The sequence below is a fragment of the Anser cygnoides genome, chromosome 6, assembly GCF_040182565.1.
Source record: "Anser cygnoides isolate HZ-2024a breed goose chromosome 6, Taihu_goose_T2T_genome, whole genome shotgun sequence".
NCBI lineage: Eukaryota > Metazoa > Chordata > Aves > Anseriformes > Anatidae > Anser > Anser cygnoides.
The window spans coordinates 38049035-38072091 of NC_089878.1; the positions used below are offsets into that span (position 1 = coordinate 38049035).

General features: G+C 46.1%; 1 protein-coding gene across 1 annotated transcript in view; it reads right to left on the reverse strand.

Moving 5' to 3' along the window:
- The window catches only part of GTDC1 (glycosyltransferase like domain containing 1), a 298807-nt gene that overhangs the window by 80832 nt on the left and 194918 nt on the right, over window positions 1-23057 (reverse strand). The window contains exon 11 of the transcript XR_010832432.1: window positions 6789-12323. The gene's annotated coding sequence lies outside the window, so the exon portion shown is untranslated. The remainder of the gene's footprint in view (window positions 1-6788; window positions 12324-23057) is intronic.

Genomic DNA, 23057 nt, shown 5'->3' on the forward strand with positions numbered 1-23057 from the left:
AATAATAGCTCAGCAATGACTTTGCAACAGGCTTCAAAGGTCAAAATGGGCTACTTTCCTATTTGTCATAAGATCTGGGAACATGTGTTCATAAAAGGCAGTGACCTGTGCACATGCCTGGTTTGCACTGTAATTCCGATATGATGGCTGCTCACAGCGCTTATCAACACCCCATTCATAAAGCTGCGCCGTGTGGCAGCTGTATCAGCACTTTCTCTATAAAATCCTGGGTCCAGACCTAAATTTCTCTTGGGGTGACACATGGGACTCAGGTCCTCCACTCAAGGGACATTTCTTTGGTTAAAGCTGATACTAATCAAGTTGGGGGGAGTAGGATGAAGAGAAAGAGTTCCTTTTTCCTGACTGGGTTTCATTTCCTTGAAATATTTTGTGCAGCTCCCAGTTCTTTGTAACTAATCTCTTTGAAGGAAACATGTTGGCCTTCTAGCAGCAATGAAGGACAGAGCATTAATTAGATAACAGTGCGCACAGGTAGGATGATTTCTGGTATTTTCCACCTGAACACATTTCAAGAAACTACTGACTGAAATGGGAAAAGGAACAAAAGTGGTGTTGTTTATTCTACCCAGACCTTAAAGGCTCTGACATGGACAAGCCATGCAGACGCATGCACTGAAAAGATGTTTGGGATTTCACGTAGCACGCATATTCAAACTATTTAATATTTTCCCATGCTGGCTTTCCAGCCTTGCCTTACTTGCACCTTGCCTCTCCCCATCTGCACAGCTGTGCAGCAGTTCTCAGCGTCTTTAATTTCCTTCACCGTTTCCCCTTCAAAACATCATCTGCTCCCTCACCTTGAATTGCCACAGCTCAGACAATGTTTTCGAAAACCATCTCTCTACACATAATATTTTAACCACTTTATTACAAGTTCTCCCTTTTCAAAAGGAGGCTACTGGAAGGGACAGCACCAATCAGGCTCACAAAGCCCCTAACCTCTACCTACACCCCTGGGCCCTGCCAACTGGCTTTTTAACCCGAACTAAGATTGCTTCCCTAGCTGAAGGGGTAAGTAGTTACAATTAAACTGCCCAGAGGCCTTTCAAACCAGACAGAAAGGAGAGGAAGGAAAAAAAAAAAAAAAAAAAAAGGCAGGTTTGAGCATTTTTCAAGGATAGATCCCTGCATGTTAAATGCTCGTTATCTCTTCCACATTATAGTCTGGTGAACCTGCTCAGGATCAGCTGCATCTCATCTCTAATCCAGCAGATGGATGAGACCAAGAGGGGTGCATCTGGTAAACCATGGGCTTCAGTGACAGCAGTGGTCTTATGAGTCCCAGCTCCACCTGAGGAGCTGCAATATTGTTCAACTGATTACTATCTGAGAGAAACAAATATCTAGGTGAAGACCAGCTGGCTTTAGCTCAAAGTTAGGTAAAGAAATGGCAAGAAATGGGAAAACTGGCAGAAGCAATAAACTTCCCTCCTACTGAATACTGCTCATTTAAGAGTGCACAGAATGGTACTTGCTCGTGGATCCAGGTGGTTTAGTGAACTGCTTCTGGAGGTAGCAAAATTAGCCAGATATAGTGCAGATTTTGGTTATCAGGGCAGAGTGAACTTATTTCTGCATTCAGAGGCTGGCAACATTTCTCCCCTTCCATTGGAGAGGGAGAATAAATAATAAAATAAATAATAATTATACTAAATTAATAAATAATAAATCCATATCTGCACAGCAAGAGGAAGTAGAAGTTTAACCCCTTCTTTGAGGCTCTAACTTGTCCCAAAGAACTACGCAATCCTTCACACTACAGCAACGAGCACAGCAGAAACAGAAGCCCTGTACTGGTGCTACCTTCCTTCCAAACTGTGACCTGCCAGTAATTTTCCTTCCCTAAAATTTCCATCCTGTCATGACAGATAAAGTGGCAGGGTCTACCATTCCTAATCGCTGGCCGCAGCTCCTGCTGAATTCCAATATCATGCACAGTTTAGTTATGGACTTTAGGCTGCAATTCATAGCCAAACCATGGAAGAGATTTAATTCAGTAGTGGCTGGGGTCATAGGAAGAGGGTGCCAAGAGTAGCAGACCCTGTAGTAAGATATCCTGAGAAAGACGGTTACTGGAGGCAGAGAATATACTGGATGCTTTTGTGGGAGCTTACAGGAACATTAAGAGCAGGAGAATCAAAGCCCTCCTGGAAAGTTAATGCGTTAAAGAGAGGAAAAGGGTGAAGGCTGGAGGGTGGGCTGGCAGCCTTGCTGGAGAAATGCTTTATTTGAGAAGGGTGTTCTTGTATTTCGAGCTCCTCACCTGAAAACAAAAAATGGTCAAAAATGGCCTGTGCTGGAGAAACGCTGGCACACTGCAAAAGATGCCACCACATCCTGTAGCCGATGTGTCTCCAAATTTATTAGGCAACAGCTCTTACACACAGAAACCTAGCCAAAGGCTGCAAAATATTTCTGATATGTTGGGGATGAGAGATGTTAAGCAAGTAAAGTGAAATTCGAAGTCCCCTTTGCTATACAGGTAGGCCTTTATCAGAGCAGAAAGCCCCATTTGTAGGATATCCAAAATGAAAACACAATACAGTCAGTATCCTTCGACGCCTTTCCACGACCGTTTGCCCAACCCCATTAAGCAAGGAGGGCTGGGGAGGGACTGGCTTTGGGCTGAAGGCTGTTTTTGCATAAAAGCAGATCGCTGTGGGTGGCTAAAAGCAATGCCACCATTACCTACAGGTAGTTGTGCCGTGCTCACCGCTTTACACAGAAAGGTTTTCAGCGGAGCTTTTAAGTATTTACTGTAATGTCGGAAGTCATTTATTTTATGCCATGACACAGACCTGCATTAAAACTATCACTGCCAGGAGTCCCCGTGAATGTAACTATTTTTATGGACCAAATGTTGTGGGTCAATGTTTTAACACAGGCTTGTTGCGCAGTATATTGCTCAGCAAAGTGTCCCTCCACTGCAGGCGTTTAATAGGCTGTCTGCTGCTCAGCCCATTACTACAACTCCCTGCTCCTTCCCCGCTTTATTAAAGCCCAGAGAGGCAAAGGGATGCCCGTGGGTGGCACGTGGCTCAGAGGGCATTACAACGCGAGCTGCAAATCCTCGTGGCCTATGGTAAAGGATGCTCGTGGGCAGCACACGGGCAGCCACCGTGGCCGGTGACCCAATCTGGGGGCCAAACAGCAAAAGCATCCCCGATCGACGTTTTTTACGTAACTCTGGGGCCGCCGTCCTAGATTTTTCCTGGCAAACTGACAAGAACACACTTTGTGTGTTTGACGGAGTTTCCCACCCTGGTGCTGGGGCGATGCTGTCCCGTCCCGAAGGCTCTCGCTTTGGGCGAGCTGCCAGAGGAGGGTGCTCTGCTGTCAGACCAGGACCCTCCCAGTGGGAGAGGCAGAGGAGCAGGAATTCTCTCCACCTCACATCCTGCTTCGGGAAAGACACTCTGGTGTACGCTTTTCTTTATTTCTCCCCTTTTGGTGGTGGTTCTTTTTCTTCTTCTTTCTTTCTTTTTTTTTTTTGTCTCTCATTCTGTCACTCTCTGGTTCTTTCACAATGGCAACAACAATGATCTTGTCTAAATGATTTCACAGGCTATTATTCAGGCACTCAACTTTTAACATTTCCATTTTGTCATTTTGTTGCTACACAAAAGGTGCACTTCTCCAGTATAATGTTCTGAGAATTATGTCAATGAGCAGTAATGGCTTTTAACATTAACTTGATCATTAACAACTACATTATCTGTGGCATAATCAGCACCTCAGTCTATTGTGTGATATTACAGTACAGATTTTGGAAACGAAGGCCTGGTCTAAGCAAAAGTTCCTTGAATTAGGCTGTGCTTTTTCTTTTAATTGAAATGGTTTAAAATGCTTTAAATTTTAAATTTTTCTGCGTACACTTAAATTACTGTAAATTTGGTTTATGTTAGCTTGCTTCACCTCTGCAAACGGGTGGCAAAATATTGTTTTAAACATCCAGAACATCCAGGCTAGGGGTTGAATCAGGTCAGCTGCAGGAGTTTAACAAAATTAGCACGAGCCACAGACCAATGCCAACATAAGCACCTATTCCAGAGGTTGCTCGCAACCAGAGCCAGGCCTGTGTTACATTTTTATATCAGTTTTACTTGATCTGGTTTATATATTTACCAACAGAAGTGATGCAGATGTTAATGATTTTATATTGCTAGAGAGAAGGTTGCCAATTTTAATTTGTCCTTGCCAAAGAGTCAAAGGTAACGTGAAAGGTTGTAATTCATTCTCCACGTTTCCTAAATAAAACTGCCTTGTGATTCACCTCTGCACATCCTTGTTGTGGGTAAGAAATCCCATAGGCCAAGGGCTTTTGTTATGAATGCATGTTCTCAGGTGCAACCTTTCCTGGGAGAGAAGGAGCAGCATCTCCAGCTCCTTTTACGTACTAAGAGCCAGTGCTTTAACTGATGGGAAAGCCTTTATCGCTCCAGATGGGATACATCTATTGATTTTAATTGAACTACGCTGATTTACTCCAACCAAGCACCTGCCCGACTCCCCGCACTTCTCTAAAGAGTCTCCCATTAGGATCTTGGACATGAGCCTTACGACCACTCGTAAATCAGGATGCGGCCGCCCCCTCCCCTGACACTTACCTTCCCCCTTCCTCCCGAACAGGAAAACAGCAAAGCCGTCGGTGCTAAAGCCGCTGTCCCAAGGTCACGAATGAGTCGGGGGCCAACCCAGCACCAAAAGTTAGTTCCCCTGGCTCTCCCACGTACAATTTAACCACATCTGTCCGTGTGCTAGAGGAGGATTGCCGCAGACTTGCTGGTCATTATGTGCTCCACTGCTTACGCGCTTCATTGACTTTTACTCATGGCCCTACTGGTCAGCACCCCGCCACCCAACGGCTACGCCATCACCCCGCTGTCAGCGGGCTATTTCAGCGCTGGCCAGGCCAAGAATATTCACCAAATGCAAACAAAAGGGGAAAGATCCTAAAACACGACGGTGACTTCTTGAGCACCAATGGCCATGGAGCCGGCTGTGCTACAGAGAGCCTGAAGAGGTGTTTTTTTTTTTTTTATTTTGTGGGTTGTTTTTTTTTTTTAAAGGATTATGAGGTGTCCCCTCATGGCAAAGAGCCTGCTGAAGTGGGACAGCCCTCAGGCACATGTGTTGGGCAGACAGCACTCAAGCACCCAGCAGAAAGGCCCAGCGCAGCTCAATCCTATGAAGCGAGCAGCAGTGAGCTGATGGGCAGAGGACCTCTTAAAGGCCATTTTCCACTTTCTCTGATCTGCCCCTCATGCATCCCCAGCACGGCAAACAATGGGAGCAGCTCTCATAGCCACTCCCAGTGACACAGAAACCTGCAGTGCCGGAGGGGATGGGAATTTTGTGGATGCAGCGTACCGGTCTAATGCAGGCGGGAGCTGAATATCAATAAAAATATTCATTTAGTTCCGTGGGTAAATAATTTCATTCTAGTAACAGTTACAATAATAACAATAATGAAAACAATCACAGAGACTCAGAGAAGCATTAGAAAGATGCCACATTCAATTTGCAGAGTTAGTTAAGCTAAGTCTTACATGAAAGAAATATTTTTAATATAATAATAAGATATTTATTGGGAAATTCTCGCCTTACTCTTCAGCCAGTTTTGCAGGCCACCACGGGTATTTTTGGATGTTACCGTGGTTCTTAGCAGTCATAAGAAACATCTCTGACTACGGGCTGGAAGACGTGCTCGGAGTGCTGCAGAGCCACCAGCAGCTCCGCAGCTTCCCAGCAGGAGGCAGGGGGCTACGGCACCCAGAGGCAACAATTCGCTCGGGTCTGGGGCCACGAAGGCCCTCGTCAGACACCAGAATATAACAGAATAGAAACAATTTAATGAAAGGAAGTGGTATATGTGCACGGGCAGCTTTTCAGCTCGTGAACACGTCCGTCCTGCCACTGCGATGTGGGCTGCGGCTGTCTGCCAGCCAGAGCTGGCTCAGGTACGTTAACATCCAGCGCTGTGCTGGAAGACACACACTCGGATATTTCACCCAAAAAGTGCGTTTACTTATGAAACTAAAGCTTTGTTTTACACGGTCACAGTGTCACACGGTCACAATGTCACGCCTTTGTTTTTCCGTAATTCCATTATCACAAATCACAGGGTTGCCAACATACCCCAGGACCAGAAGATCACCACTTGACAAGTAGCAGATGCCTGCTCGGAGGTTTTAAATAACATTCATTCATTTTCCAAACACAACAACACGAACTACCTACAACTTCTTAGCAGCAAACCCAGACACAAAGCCTGTAAAAATGCACAACCCTACCATATTCACTCTTTCAACCCATTTTAGTCCAGGAACAATCAAAAGAAATGAGAAGGAAAACCTAAGAGGTTTCACACAAGCTGTTTCTGTTTAAGGACAGAAGTTTTAGCTCAAATACAGCATAATTGTGATGTCATTGAACACAGCAAAAGCTGCAGGCAAACAGAGCGCTTTCATTGTAATACCACTACTGTAGGCACATTTGAAACACTATAGCATCCTCAGCCATAATTATAACTGTTTGTTGTTCATGTGGTTTCAAAGATAATAGAAGTTGTTCATAAAATTTACACAATGGCAATGCGCTGCATACCAAACATAAACTCGGTGTCGCAGGCAAAATATTCCCAACGAGAAACCTGCAGGCCATCAAGTTATGAGTTAATATTATTATGATCGGCAATTAAAAATAGAACACCAGAGACACAACCCCCAGATCCTCAGACCTAATCGGATAAAGCAAGATGGACTTACCTGGTTAGCCAGGACACAGCTTCAGCACCTGAAGGGAAAGCCAACTCAACGATCATCACGGCTTGCGTGGCCTCATCGACATTCCCCAACAGAGGTCCATCATGAAGAAGAAAAAAAAACACCAATGGAAGAGAGTTTAAAGAAAAAGAAAACACTTAGAAGGGCTCAATATATTTCCCTAGCTTCTTCCCAGCCCACCTGTGGTGGTAGCTGGTGGTGCCTCCTGGCCCCGCGGCAGGGAGCTGGCAGCTGTGCCTCTCCCCCAGGTGTTGCAGATGGGGCTTTGGGGAGGTCCTCCCAGGCTGAGGATCTCCTACAGCTGTCGGGCAGAAAAGGAGAGAGCGGCCCTCACACAGTTAATGGGTAGGTTTGCTGCTCTCCGCCACCTTGCTGCTCAGCTTCACCCGCGGAGGTGCAAAGAGAGGCAGATGTGGTATTTGGCAAGCTGTCAAGACACATCTTTCTTTTTAAAAGTAAGGCACACATCACCGGCTGCTCTCAGCTGGGCCCTTCTGTCTGCAACAACACCGCCGTCGGCACTGAAGATGCCCTTTTCAAACGTGGTCAAGGAGGAGAGGGTGATATAGGGGGAAAGCAGTAAATTTTTTCCAAGTGCTGCCCATCATGGACTCGTTCCCTTCCCACCCCACCCTACTGCCAAGGGCTGCCCTTACGAGTTACAAGGTAACTCCTCGTGGTGGTGGTCTTTCACATCAGACAGCCTACCTCCATGGCCCAGCCATCCTGCCCCGTGCAGGGTCTCGTCCTGCACCCGTAACACACTGCAGGGTCCGGATCCCATCCCTCTGACACAGTCGTACACATAACGCATCACAAACGGCAGCATCCCACTTCCACCTGTACCGGCCATGTCGTTTTTATTGTTTCATCCGTCACTCTGTCCTCTCCCCTCCACAGGCAGTCTCTCCCTCTAAGTACTTCTTGGAGTTTTGGAGCCTGAGGACAGATTTGAAGCTTTGGAAGCACCATAAGGGTTATTTCCATTGACACCCACCACAATCCTGCTGTCTCTCCAGCTAAACAGTAGCGGTCACTGGAAAAGTTAATGGCGATGCTGCCACCAAGAGCCTTGTGATGCCTGCCCCTCCTGTCACAAAAACGCTCAAAGTGAATCCGAAATCAAAGTAGACAAAGCTGAAGTTCTGCTTATGAGCGTCCCACCCAGTGACGGCCGCGTTGTCTCCTTTGATTTCCAATTCACTTTGAAGGTCTCCAAACAGGAGGCGCAGCTCAGCTGCGGAAGCAGAAGATCCAGAACGGGAACGCCACCATTTACTTCTCCTGTGGCCGTGGCTATTAGGTGGAGGACGCTTAACAAAAACCATAATAAACCCCGAGCTCCGACGGGAATAATCTACCCGCATTATCCTTTCATGCTTGTGCTTCCTTGCATGGGTGTGCACGGGTTTGTGTTATTCCAGAAACCGCCGAGCGCAAACAGAGCGGCTCGTTCCAGCTGAACTGGGACTTTCTGCATGAGCTGACATTTTGGAAAGTAGTTTCCTTCTTGGAGCTGAGAAGGGATTTTTCTGGCTTATACAAAGTGGGAAATTGTCCACAGCTCTCAACTTCCACTCCTAACATATTTTCGCTAAGTAATTTGCAAGCAAAACGGTCCAGAAAATGCTCGGTCAGAGCGACGTGTTTTTATAGCCACTTATTTGAAAGAGCGGGATATTTTTGGTAATGCTGCTGGAATGGCAGTTCCCGAATTCCTCGCTGCATCATCTGTTGCTTTCATGCACATTTATACCTTGAAAGCCAGGGACAAAGTGAGCAGCACCGCACCGGGGGCGGTTTGCATCCACCTTCACCAGGCACAAACAGCTGGGGAGACCCCCCTGGACCTACTGAATCGCTGATAAAGGGCTTTTCTGATGGGATCGGGCTCCGGCATCGCCTCTGTGCTACTTCTTTCCTGCCGACACTTCGCTTGGAGCTGGGAAGGGCAGAGCTGGCAGACTGGAAGATTGCCTAATGTGCTGTGACTGACGTGTAATCGAATATTCAGGCTCTGGCCCTCGTGTCCGCGGCACAGCGACTACGACACCCTTCCGCCTGGTTGTGATCACGCCTCGCTCTGCTGCAAACAGTTTCCCAAAGGTGCGGCGCGGCTTCTCCGTCAGGCGGACGTGTGAGATGGTCCCGGAGGCCACCTGCTGCCGGGAAGGTGCCGGGGACCGGCGAGGGACTGACCTTTATCTGGCAGCCGCAGCCTCGCACCGAGGTGGCTTTCAGGGCCGCCGCTGCGCCCAGTGACCTGGACGAGCCACCTGTTCCACATCAGGAGACTGGCTCTGTGAAAAAAAAAAAAGGGGAAAAAAAAAAAAAAAAAAGGCCATGTGGGGGTGAGAAACCCCAAGGGGAGGAACTCAGATGTTCGGGTCAGGCCTCAGAAAAGGTATCAATTCTTCTTGCCACTTAGCACAGCCTGCTGCCCGCCCGCGCTCTTTGTCTCTGCCCCCTTCGCAGCGCAGAAAGCATTTCCCTTTTAAATGACATCTGAGCACTGACATGCTGGAGGCACCCATCCTGCATCATCTCTGGCAGATGGTGCAGCTGGCCATGATTTTCGGGATTGCTTAAATAAAACCGCAGTGCCATATCAAGAGATGGAGAGAAAATGCTCAACAGTGCTTAAGATGTTTAAACATCGCAAACTGTCTAAGACTTCAGACTGCCGTGCTGCGCTTTTTTTTTTGCTGGTGCAGCCATTCTGATGAATAACAAGAATAAAATCGCCGTCACGATTCTCTCTCTTTTCTTGCTGGGAGGCAGAGGCAAGCCCTACGATACGCCCGCTCTGACCCAATATCAGACTTTTTCTCCCGGCTGCAGTGGGGAGAAGTTTGGGCAGCGGTGATAACAAAAGTCAAAAGCCTGAGGTTTCGGGAGAAGGGAGCTCCGCTGCTGCCAGCGTCAGCCCCGAGGTGCCCCGTTGCCTTCGGACCAGAGGCTGACCCACTCCCTCGGTCCGGTGAAGTCTCTGCATTGCTTTCACACAGACGTGTGTACTTCTGGTACACGGCAATGTTCAAGCCAACACACGCCAGCTCGCCTTTTCCCCTGCAGTTTTGCTCGCTTTGAGCTAACCCACTCGACGGCCACTTCCCTGCCCCCAGGAGATGCTTGTGCTTAGTGCTTGGGGGAAAAGCCTTTTATGCTGAAAACTGTCCTCGTCATAGCCAGGAGCCAGTCAGCTCTGCAGTAAGACTTCAGCTTTTCTACTACCTAGACATAATATTGGAAAATACCAGTAATCGGGAAACTGTGTCACAGGTGCTGAAATCCAGGGTTGTGGAAATAAAAAAGAAAAAAAGGTTCAGTGCCTAAAAGAAAAAGGGGTTCAGTGCCTAACTTACTGGGACTTCTTTGAAAGTTTGAGCCCTGGTAGATCCCAAAGTACATGATAAATCGTTGTTGCAGTTATGAAGATGTTATCACGAGAAAGCATTACCTGCAAACATCAGAGGGACCCCTCACATCTGCAGCAGACCTGCTGAATTCAGTGATACTTGGGAATCTGCCTAAAATTTACAGTCAGCCCCAGCAAGGGAGGTGCTCGGGAGGAAGCTGAGAAATGCATGTGTCCTGATTTTATTCTCCACACCCTGCTTGGCATTATTTTGCCAATTAGGAGTCTCGATATGAAGCCTGAGAAGCTGAGATGAATCCCAGCGTTTATTTATTCGCTGGGCAGAACGGCAAATCTACAGGCACTTCAGAGTGCCACCCACCACCCAGAAGACCAGCCCAGCATCCTCCTCGTGTCGTGTCCCCTCTGTAATCCCCAGCCACGGGGGGAAAGCAGCCGGAAAAGGGCCTGGATCCCTCTCCAGAGCTCCTCACCCATCCCCGCAGGCCGGCGATGCTGCAGGCGCGGGCAGCTGGCCGCCCTCCGCCGGGACCACGCGCACCGCTGCTCAGCCCCCTCCGGCCGCAGATGTCGGCGTTTATTGCTCAGGTCTCCCGTATCACCCAGCCACCTGTACAGCATATTTAACACACAGCACTTGCTCTGTTGCTGTTTGCACTGGAATAATCTTGGCAGGAAATGGCAGTTAAACCCGAGCATAATTTTTTACACTGTGTGTAATGTAAAATCGCCTCTTTGGATACGTAATGCACGCTCGTTGCCTTCTTAATGGAATATAGTATTTCTTGTCGCCGGCAAAAATTGGCCAGAATTGGTATTTAAGGTCTGAACATCTCCATTCCAGATCACAATTGCTGGGGAAAAAAAAAAAAAATGGAAAAGGAAAAGAAAAAAAGGAAACCGACCACCAAAAGGGAACTTTGACAAACTGCGCATTATAGCTGTGGAGTAATGCTGGACCCAACACTGCGATGGTGACAGGGAGGGCCATCACCGAGTTGGGTTTGAATGGAAACTTCAGATTCAAACACAGATCCAGGCTCTGGATGGTTTTTTTTTGGATATAATCCCATTCCTAGCCATATCCATTCGATGTTACAGAGCAGGCTAGCACACTGCTTACAAAGCCGCTTGGAACAACTCTTGCTGTTGTTTTGTTTGTAAGTTTATTTGCCTTTTTTTTTTTTTAAGTATATTTAAATTTTTCTTCCCCCAAACTTCGAGAGGTGACATGACTGAACATTTCAAGAAAATAATTTCTGCTACTGCTGCTCAAGAGATACAGTACTTTTTTTTTCCTCTTTAAAATGTAGGATGCTAATGATAATGTTTCTCTCATCGATGATCTTGTACTTTTTAATGATACCCATAGTTTTCCTCCACATAAATGACTAAATCCTCACAGAAATCTCTGTCTTGATTAGCACTCCTGCTAGTAAAATTTCACATACTAAATCAGTACCAGCTGTAGCAAGAAAGAATGAAAAAGGCAAGTGTAAATGTTCCATATGCCCTACCAAATTGGCATCTGTGTCAGTAACCCTGTGTTTTTTTAAACAATTGTATACATACATTCTCAGAAGTGTTTTGCTCACAGGATTCTGCAAGCAAAATTTCCTCTGTTGGTACATCACTGAAATGTCACGTCTAAAAAAACCCCAGCGAGTAGTTTCCTCCTTCTCCCTCGCATGCCCAGCTCGGCGTGCAGTCGAAGGAGTTACCTCCACTTTGCTGCACCTTCGCTTTGACGTCTGCCCTCCGAAACCTGACCCCGGAGCACTCCTGCGAAGCTGCTTCGCGTTTAGCGCTCGGTGATTAGTAACACTACCGAAAGCCAAAGCTGCTCTGGCATCGTAATTATTTCCGAGCTGAATGCAGAAAGGAGGACTCGCCTTCCAAAGCGGCTGGTGGGAAATGCTGTGTTGGGAAGCCCTCGTCCTGGCCAACGTCTCGTCCTTTGTGTGAGTCACGGCGACAATGCAGGAGGGAGCGCTGCTCCGAGGCCTCCCGGGGATGTGACCCAGCTCCATCCCACAGGATCGCCGTCTTGGGGAAAGGTTGGGCCATGGTCACAGCCCCCTGGGCCGCCCTCGCGGTGCTGAGCTGGCCGGGTACCACCTGCTCCATCGTCTTGCTGTCTGACAGAAGAGAACGTGGAATACAGCACAATAAATACATGCGCACCGCAACTTAAAAGTACCCAGCCACGTCCGCGCTGGTTGTCCACTTTTAAGTCAATTTAGGCCCGTCCTGCGCCTGGAATTTGATCAGTAACAGCGAAATGGACTTTCAAAGTTAAACAAACACTAACTGGCGCTCCAAATGGGTAGCAAATGCTGCAGCCTTCTGGGGAAAGATGATATGGAGCCAGACTGCCCGCTGGCGTAAGTCAACCTAACTTCACTGGACTTCGGTGGGGCTGTGCTGATCAACACCAGCTGAGTGTCTGATCTGCTGGAAACCCAAAAACCCGCCATCGCGTCTCCCTGACGTGGGATGATATAAAATAAACAGGAAGAATTAGGGACCAGCTAAGGGCATTAATCAGATGTTCCTGGGGAAAATAAAATCTCGCTCGCCTTTCCAAAAGTCAGAGACACCCTCGCTCCTCACACCCTGGGCCGCGACAGAGTGGTGACACTTGTTATGCTTTTTTTCCAGCGCAACACAGAGTGTATATTTGCACATCATGTCATGCCTGTCCATGGTAATCAGAAGCCATTATTTCCAAAAGCTCAAAATTCCCTCCTGGACCCTGGTATGCCAAGTTTTAGTTCACAGCGATTTTTTTTTTTTTTATGGTTGATTTATAATTGCTGCAAACAGAAGTTTATAATGGAAATGCTGACAAAACCGTAACTACAGTGTCACGTTAACACTGCTATTGTTGCCTCTGTGTCAGACTTTCCTTTAACCCTATGAGCTGGGACTTGGATCGAGTATCAACAAAAGCCCAGCATTCACAGGGCAGGGTAGACAGAGGACTGGAGACAAGGCTCCTGGAATAAAATCCTTGCCTCAGTGAAATCAAAGGGATTTTGTCCCTGGTGTCTAGTCTTGCTTCTGCCAGACACTTGCTGTGTAATTTGGACAAATTTATCCTCTGCAAAAATGGACAGGGAAATATGTTCCACACTTACCTTACAAGTGTTGCAGCATGATTAGCAAAGCGTGCTATTAAAGGAAGCAGAGGAAGGCTAAGGATAAATATAAGTGCTACCTACAAATTATTTACAAATAAAACGGGCAAATATTATTCTAGGCACCCTCTAAGTATGGAAAGGAGTAGGAACTTCACAGCTCTGCCCACCTGTATTTACAGAGATACCGATATAATATCTACGTGTAACACCCTCATTATTTGGGTCTTGTCTCATGTTTGCGATTTTCAGTTTTATTCCTGGCTTAGGTCTCATTCCTGACATTTTTATGTAGGTTTGTGTGCAGTAATACACACGCATTAGATGGTGTTGAAACCATCAGCCCGAGTTACTATTTTTAGTGCGGTGCAGAGGATGGGACAGAGACATAAGTGACAATTAAAGAGAATATATTCAGAGCTGTCATCAGCAAATATTTTTTTCTCTTGCCAGGAATCGTTAAGTGTGTCGAAGGGCCTCCTAGGCAAAGTTTTAAAGGCAAAACACTCGGGTCATTCCAGCAAGCAGGCTAAATGACATCACGAGGAGGCTGGGCTGCTAAAAGCTTCCTGATCACCAAGTTGCAAGAAAACTTTTATTTGCTCCCTCAAATTGCTGATCTGCCTCTCTGCTTCTGTACTACACAGAGTCTGCAGATGTATATAATTTACAGAGCTTTCCTCATCAAGAGGATTAGGCAGCCGTCTTTCAATATGTATAAGAAGAACAAACACACACTTACCCACTATGTTTTACGCCTGCCTGCAACAAACAGCTGAACAGATTGTGATGAAATTCAGACATTGACAATCTGACAAAAAAATTCTTTTTTGCCTTAAAATCTGGCTTCCAGAAGTTTTGCAAATCTAAATATTTTATCTGAATACTGCAAGGGCCCCAATCTTACGGAAAGCCTATGAAGCAAACACGCAGATATATGCAGCTAGGGAAAAAAAGAAACACAGACACGAGACGCGTGTATTTGGGCCAACTCGCACATCTTCACGGCGACTCGGGTGCTTTTTCCCTCCCCGGCTCCCAAGGCTGGAGCTCGGCTCCTCTAACGCACGCTCCTTGCCCACCAGTGTTTCGGTGGTGCTCCAGCAGTAGTTTCAGTGTCAAATTGCCCTTTCCTCAGCAGGGATTGCTAAGCCTTTCTGTATTATACTTCCAAGACTCTCACGAGCTGGAGTTGGGAGATATAATATTTTCTTTGAAGTTTGCATTTCACAACACACTGGGATGCAAACAAGCTCCAGTTTCTCAGTAGTCAAACAATTCTGGCACACAGGGACTAGGACTAAATATTGTACCAAATTTTCTAATTACGTCTTTGTGATATTTACTACACGATGTTAGGTGAAAGCAGATTCTAATCAATATAAACCCCCTTGTCTAAACAGGACATCTGGGCTTTGAAATATTCTGTTTGTTGTCTCAGAATTACCCTGTAGCAAGCCACCATAACAATACAATATCTTAGTCATGGAAAACTTTGGAGTATTTCTGATAAACTTATCATAAACAGATGAGTGCTTTCTCTCTTACAGTATTAAGGTGATGCAAAAAGTGAAGATAAAAGTCAGCTGTATGCATAAAATCCTAGAAACCTATGCCAACAAAATGTTATGTTTACAAGTTTAAAAGCTCAAAAGTCTGAAAAGGCAAAAAAATTGCGATTCTTAAAGTAACACTAACTCAGCCACATGGCACATCCTGGCACATACGCTTAGCAAAATAAACATTAGCATATTCATATACACATTTCTAGAGCAACGTATTTTTGATGTGGCCAAACTAATTCAACAATGGGAATCTCAACTTTTCTCATTTTATGGCCAGATTCTCAGCTGGCACGGATGTATTATTGCAACAAACCCGCACCATCCACAGCAGCTAAGCAGCAGAAGCGCCGGTTTTTGAGCACCCAAGTGCCAGATTCTGATACACTCACACTGACAAGTCTCTTCTTCTGACTTTAATATCAATATTCATAAAACAAGACAGACAGATGTGATCACGAACCAGCCCCTCAGCTAGGAGCCTGAGTTTCCAGTACAAAACATTCACAGGAGTCCCATTTTCACCCGTGCTTTCTCGTGTACAAGGATGGGAAGGAGTCCAGCCTCCCTGACATGGGCATTTTGTGGCTCAGGACAGGGACGGAGGTGGACAGCCCTTCAGGCCTGAACTTTGAGCAGTTTTCACCGAATTTCTTGGAGGGGAGCCGCTCCCCACCCAGTACGCACCCAGGCATCTCAGCGCAGGGTCCCTTCCCACGTTCAGATCTACTCACGGAGAAAGTTTTCTCCCTCTGGATAACGAGGTGGCTCCAGGCTCCCAAAGCAGCCTTTGCAAAGCTGGCTTATCCCGTCCCCCCCGAGCTGCCCCCGGAGGAGAGGATGGCGGCAGCGGGCCAGCACCGCGGGCCTTCTGCCAGCCCACCCTGCCCCACGCCAGGGCATCCAAAGCTGACACAAAGCCCCCGTCGCCCCACCTTCAGATGACCCACGCTAAATCCAGCTTGGCTGGGGCTGAGGATCAAGGCCCTTTAGCCACTCTTAACTTAATGCTGCAGGTAGGAACATAACTCCCCCCTCGAGCGGCCGCTGTTTATTTTTACTTTCCTAGTGCCCAAGGCCCCGCCAGGACTGTATGAAAGCATTTATGGATGCCTCTGCCTCAAAAATTCACAGTTTAAGGAAAGGATATGCGGAGAGTGAGATGCAATTGCATGCAGATTGAATATATGTGCCAATAATTTTTTTGTAGTTTTTTTTTTTTTAACAAAGGATTTTGAACCTCACCCAGCTGGACTTGGAGGCATCCGGAGCGAGTTGGTTAATTGTTAACAGGCTTCATAAAGACACACGTGGAATTAATGCTCAGATCACCTCTTCTCCCCTTTGCAAGTCACAAAAAGCCTCCAGAAAAGCTTTAGCTGTCTGCACCAGTTCAAACGGGAAATGCTGCCATTTCAGAGCTAGCTATGGGGGGGAGCGGGGAGGGAAAGAAAACTGGAAAGCGCTTCACACCTTAGAGATCTCTAGCCTGCTAACAAACTGGATAGATATTGGCAAAGAGGTCCAAAAGTTAGTGGGGGCGACAGACAGAAAAACAGACAGTGCAATTGCTTCATTTCCATAAGCCATCATGCCAAAAAAAAAAAATTGGATTTGATTAATAATTAAAAACAAACAAATAAAAAAAAAACATTATCTTTGGAATCGAGAATAAGTCTGGCTGGAAAGCCATATAAAACCAGGGGGTCTGGGGACAAACCCAGAGGCGGAGGCGCTGCCCCGTGCCGGAGGGCAGCCTTGGCCCCCCCGGCCCCACCGCCGGGTGGGAATCGCCGCCCCTGGCCAATTACCCAGCTACACCCCCGAGCCCCCAAGATCTAAAGATCCCCTGAATAATCCTATTCAGGGAAAGGAATTATAACCATGAAGGGCAGAATCGGGGGAAATGGGATCCTTCCTCAGGCCCCTCGCAGGCACGAGGGGACAATGGGGAAATGGGAGCGAGCACCAAAGTTTCCTGAGCACGTCCTCAAAATTTCCAGAAGCAGGGACGAAAGGAATATTATTATTTTATTATTTTATTTTTATACTTCTTCCCGTTTGTGAGAGGCACAACACCTTGCACCCTTGTTGCACGATGTCTTTGCGTATCAGTTTTGAAAGAGAAACGTTTGTTTTCCCACTCCAGTCTACAATTCCTTTATATATTTTTTTTCCTGCTAAAAAGCATGGATTTCAAGAGAAGCAGACACCAAAACGTGCTACAAATGATACAGATGGGTGCTGAGCACTTTGGCTGAAAATAAATAAATAAGGGCCGTCCTGCCTCCTGCTCACATATGCAGGAGAACCGTATCCCCTTACAAATATAAAAAGTATTAAGACCATGTTATGAAAAATAACAAAGAATAGCGGAGAAATCAGAAAGTGAGTGGCACTTCAGATGGAGTTTAGCAAATTAAGTCATTGACCTGAAGAGGAGATTAATACCAAACAAGGTGCCCCTTCTTCTGAAGTAATGAATATTCTTCAAACAGCAAGGGAGCACTGACTGCTGTTTGATGCTGATGACATTGAAAATTTAGGAGAACAGAAATTCCATCATTTTTCATTTGTATGCAAATGTGTCTGTTCCAGAAATTAACCCCTGAACCCCATGTCAGTTTTCATCTGGAGGAATTCTCTTTGCTAGCATCACACAGCGCAGCCTCGCTGCTTTCCTGGGGTCACCGGGGCTTCCCCGCACAGAACAACACAAAACCCTAAAACAAAACAAAACAAAACAAAACAAAAAAAAGAAAAAAAAAAGGGAGAAGAAAGTAGGGTGGGGGAAATTGGCCAAATCATGCCAGGCTTTGTTTACCCCCATTAATGGAGCATAAAGGAGCAATAGAAGCAGAAGCGTGTTGTAAAATGCACATCTCTAATGCATGGCTCTGTGCACCGGCAGGATTGTGATGCAGAAAGCAGCCCTACCTCTCCGGGAGGAGCAGCGGCCGCTAATCACTTCCACTGGTGCTAAGGTGAACCCCGGGACAATACACAAACCCTATTACTCTTCCTTTCAGCCCGGTCTTCAACTGCTAAAAAGTTCCTTTGTCAGTTAGCACCTCAGACAAATGCTACTATCTGCATGTGAAGGGGGAAAGAGATGATTGAGGTTTTTTAATTGATGTGGATTTAATTATGCTAATTTAGACAGCTGTAAAGCCTTTTCAGTACAGCCGCATAATGGGACCAGCAAATACAGGTGTCCTTCACTGCAGGCGCTTAATGTTTAACCTTAGTCGTTTTGTAAGGAGGGGAAAATGCAGAGTAATGGTTAACCAGCAGAAAGCTCCATCTCCTGAGGACCTAAAGAGGACACTTCGCTTTGATTCTTCATACAGGGGCCACGCAGGCTGAGCAGAGCCCCAATATTTTCGCTGCAGGTTTTCCTGCTCGAAGGGCTGAGGTTGGGCCGAAACAAGAGGGGACAGGGCTGGTTCCAGCACAGGCCTCAGCATCCTGCACAGGGTGTCCTTCACATAGTTTAGGCTTTCTCCCAAAAAAAAAGCACTTAAGACGGCCTTTCAGCCTTCCTTCTGCAACCTTTTCTTGTGATCTTTCGTCAGCCTTTGCACCAAGCCACCTATGGCATCAGCTACGGTTAAACCCATAAGCAAGATACCTTCTGAGGGTGTTTCCTTGGTGCCTTACCCAGCCCACCATGGGTCTGCTCTGCCTCTGCCTTGCCCAGTGCCCCCATCCCACGTCCTACATCCTTCTTCTAGGATGAAGACTAGCCAGGGTTTTGTAGTATAGGATGCATCCTCAGAATGCCCGTCTCTTTATGGTTGCCAGAGGCAGCCTCAGTGACTAGGTGCCTTGCACTCAGACATGTCACCTGTCACCCAAATCTCTCCTGCTAAGTAGCACTGTCTTTTTTGTGTGTGTGACACCTACAGAATAGTGTTAGTAGCTGGAGTTTTTTAAGAATAGAAGTCACTACGTAATTAAGCACTTGTTAGAGTTGGGCCAAAAGGTTTGGCTTACAAGGTCTGGGAGATCGCACTGAAGTCTGACCTTGGGTTGTGCATTCTGCCCACATCTATCTATCTATCTATATTTCTATCTATTTATTTATTTTTAAGGAGTACCACCAAACCAGTGAATACACTGGAAATACACGCTACACCATCAGTTGGAGTTGATTTGCGTAAGGCAGGAGAGCAAAGATTAAATCCAGGTGTACCAAGCCATCAGCTGCTGCATCTTCTTTAGGTCCCCCAGGGCAGCAAGAGCAGGGATAATGGGAAAAGCTCCCTCTCTTCACCCGACACAGGGCATGGTCCTGCTCTGGGCAGGGAGCCGCCCTGCAAACCTCCATCGTGGTGGCACCTGGATCTGCACCATCTCTAATAGTTCCTGAAGTACGGTAGAAATGGGGTTTATCTTACCCTGTGTTGAGGTTATATGATTTGTCCAAGGTCATAATGGATGGATGGAAACTCAGATTCCAGCTTTCCTCCCCTTGTCTCCAAAAACCGGCCCAGTTCTTCCCAGCATGCTCCTGGTCAGACACATGGAGGTGGTGGGACAGCAGGCCCACAGCAGGACGCATCATGCTCCATAGCACGTCTCCTCTGTCACTACACCTACAGTGGCTGTATCAGGTTGGGCTGAGCCACGTGAGGAGCATGGCCTCCAGGCAGTGCTGTGCTGGGAGCTGGTCTAGCTCAGGAGATCCTCCCAGGCCAGCAGAAAGTGCAAGCAAAAGCAGAGAGGAAAATAAAAGCTGACTCAGCTGCTGCAGTGACAGCCACCCCAGTGGCCATGACTCCCCGATGGCAGCCTGCATCCCTCTCTTTCCCCACCTTCTCCTTCCTGCCCTCACTTTCACCTTTTGGGGCCTACACACCAGCTACAGCTCCATTTTGGCAACAGCTCCTGTCCTGGGAAATGTTAACGCCAGGCACCAAGGGGTTAGCAGCGTACTGTACTTCCACCACAATTAACAGGCTTCCAAGTCTGCAAATTTTGCTGCCTAGATACAGCTAATTCTCCCCAAACACTAAGTCCCCTTGTCCCCCTAGCTCCCCCTCAGGAACAGCCAACTCCAAAGCACTCGATAGCTATTATATGCACAGATTACGAGCATTAGCCTGACAAGCTCGCTGCTGACAGTGTCAGTCACACTTCACATCACCCTCCTCCTGTGGTCTAAGGCTGGATTCTACGCCCATGGGCCCACGCCGGGCTCACGCAGCAGCTGAAGGGCCAAATGCCAGTTTAATCTGGAAGATATTCTTTCCACCTGACTTCCTGAGGTCTCCTTGGTTGTTCAGGCAGCTGGGAAACGGGCAGCGCACTTGGGGTTGGTCAAGTTATCCCCTTGGCTGCCTGGAGCTCTTTGATGCCATTTTCCTTGACTCACCCCTGATTGCGGGAAATGGTCTCCATTACATTTTCAAATAACCTGATATCCATAAGAAAGGCCTTGGGGTAGGTTTTATTTTAAATGTTATCCATTCTTACGTTTGCCCGACGCAGAAATGTAAGAATTGGACCTAGAGCCAACCAAATCCTGGTACTTAGCCCAGCAGTATATCAAATTTCTTTTGCATATCCAGAATGAAAATGCACAGTTTTTAACAGGGACAGCCAATGTACAACATACCAATGTAAGCACTCTGCTCTGTATTTTAACAGATTTCAGGAATTTGTGGGAATTTTCTCTAACGTTGGAGAGTAAAAGATCTGAAGAAATGCTCTTGCAAAAAAATACAAATGGGTGCTTAGGTATCTATAAAGTTGCTTTCTTGGACCAAGAGCCCACATTAGGAACCAAATAAAATATTTAAAGGCAAAAATCTTGCAAAGTTTCCTCCCGTGAAAGAAAAAATCTGGCCTATGGTATACCAGACTTGCCTTTTGCAAGATCTGTTTAGGAGCTGCCATGAAACAAGCAGTATTCAACAAAGAGCTTGGCAATTTTTGTTTGTCCTAGGGAAAAAAAAAAGTTTCATTTATATGTATTTCTAGGAATGACTGGTTTGATTTTTCTTTAAATCCAAGTGTCAAGTTGCATTTCAGACCACATATAAATATAATTTTGCTCTCACATAATGCTTTTGTATCTGGTGTAATTCCATTTACTGCAGCGGTGTTACCTTTCAGTTACCCTAATGGGAACAAGAGCAGAATTACGCCAATAAAAAAGCTGCTTACAGAAAGAAATACAGAAAGAAAGAACACAGAAATAAATACTTCCTCTGGCTTATTTAATATATTTGTTTGTCCAAATTGTAACAGAGATATTTATTTCAAGAAATATTGTTTGATCAGTAAGAGTAAACACTGATATATCTTAAACCCCAAGAAGCAGTTTTTACATTCATCAAACGACACCTAACTAAGATTATGTTTAGTCGGTCAACTAAAAGAAACAAAAAAGGTTTCAGGTCATATAATTATCCCCTTCTGTTTCCCAACTTTCTTAGAAATCTCTGTCTAAAAATACTTCCAGCATCCGGATGCCTTGAACAATTGGCTTATTTCAAAACATAAAAACTCTTATTCTGTCCTTAGCCATTTTAAGGTCTTGGTGCTGGCACAGAGTAATAGTGCTTAGCACGACTATATACCGCTTTCCATCTCCAAAGCACTTTACAAACATTAGTTAATTAATCCTCACAACACCCCTGTGAGGTATGTAGGTAAGTATTGTCATCCAATTAGGTAAGAATTAAGCACTGTTATCCCACCAGATAAGTATTAAGGTCTCCCATTTTACTGGGGATCCTGAGGACAACAGGTTAAGTTACTTATCAAAGGTCACAGGGGGAGTTGGGAGAAAAAAATGGGGATGCTTGGGTGTCTTGTGCCTATTCAGCCATCAGGTGCTGCTCCCCCAACAAAGCCATCACCATGCACACGGAAATTAGGGGCTTCTGTAATGCTTCAAAACATACAGAAATGAGTACAGGGCGATGGAAAAGACATACCTAGGGAGCACGGCATCCCCTCTTTGAGTTGGGTAAACATGATGTTGTCTAGAAAATTGCTTGGGAATTTTATTGAAGAAAGGTCTTGAAAGGGGGTATTTTCCTATGGGTGCATGTGGGCATGCATTCAAACATATTGTTGGGCCTCATGAATCAAAAGCTCCCTTTTTCCCTTCTGATTCAGCATTTTTTCCACTATCTTATAAAGATGGACTCAAAGTCTCACCTCCATTCCACAAATACATAAACCTAGTCATTGTAGTTTGGGTCTTCTTACCACACAATCCAACTTAAAGTCCCCATTCAGAAGTTTCCAAGTTTGTAGATAAACCTGAATCCACAAACGTATTCAATGGGATGATATGTCCCATTTCAGAGGATCTAGAAAGCAGGACTAGCCCAGCACGTTTGGGGTTTTAATCTAGTCTCACCAGATGTCAAGCTGGTAAAATAATATCATTCATTCCCCAGAGACAATGCCATTGTCTGCATCTGCTTTTAATTTCAGTTCGCTGCTGGAGGAAAAAGTGAAAGCTCCTACTGCAACTCCACTTGGAGCTGTGTGTGCAAGTTAAAAGGGTCTTGACTTGGAGTCCTATGTGCTTTCTGAAGTTGCTGAGCTCTGGACTGGTGGAAGAAGACCCAAACAGAGCAAATCTCACCCCATCTGCAACCCATTGCCAGCCGCAGTGCCAGGCAGGACACCTTGCAGGGGCTGTTGTGAGCTAGGTTTTGGTTATGCAGCCCAAGGAGCCCTCACTTGCTGGGAGGCGATGAGCAGCAATGGGACATTTGGCTAGTGGGGTGCAACAGCAGCTCCTCTCCTACCACTGGGAGCAGCATGGCTCAAGCTGGAGCTGGGGCTGGCCACAGCAGTTAAAAAAAAAAAAAAAGAAAAAAGAAAAAAAAAAAAAGACCTAGACTGAATTTCAGCTGAGCTGATTTATGTTTTCAAGTGGAAGGCAGTTTTAGCTGAAGTAAACTACACAATTTTTAGATCATTCAAAATTCATGGCAGTTTGATCCCACAGGACGTCAAACAAACAAAAATGATTCACCAGGAATCCCTGCAAGTTGAAATAACCAAGCCGTGTGCTGTTCCAGCAGAAGTCTTAAATCTGGTCTAAGGGAGAGAAAAAAAGGAATTAAAGAAAATTTTATTTTATTCATCTTCACAGAAATATTTCCAATGCAATGCATATCCATATCAAATGCTCACAAAG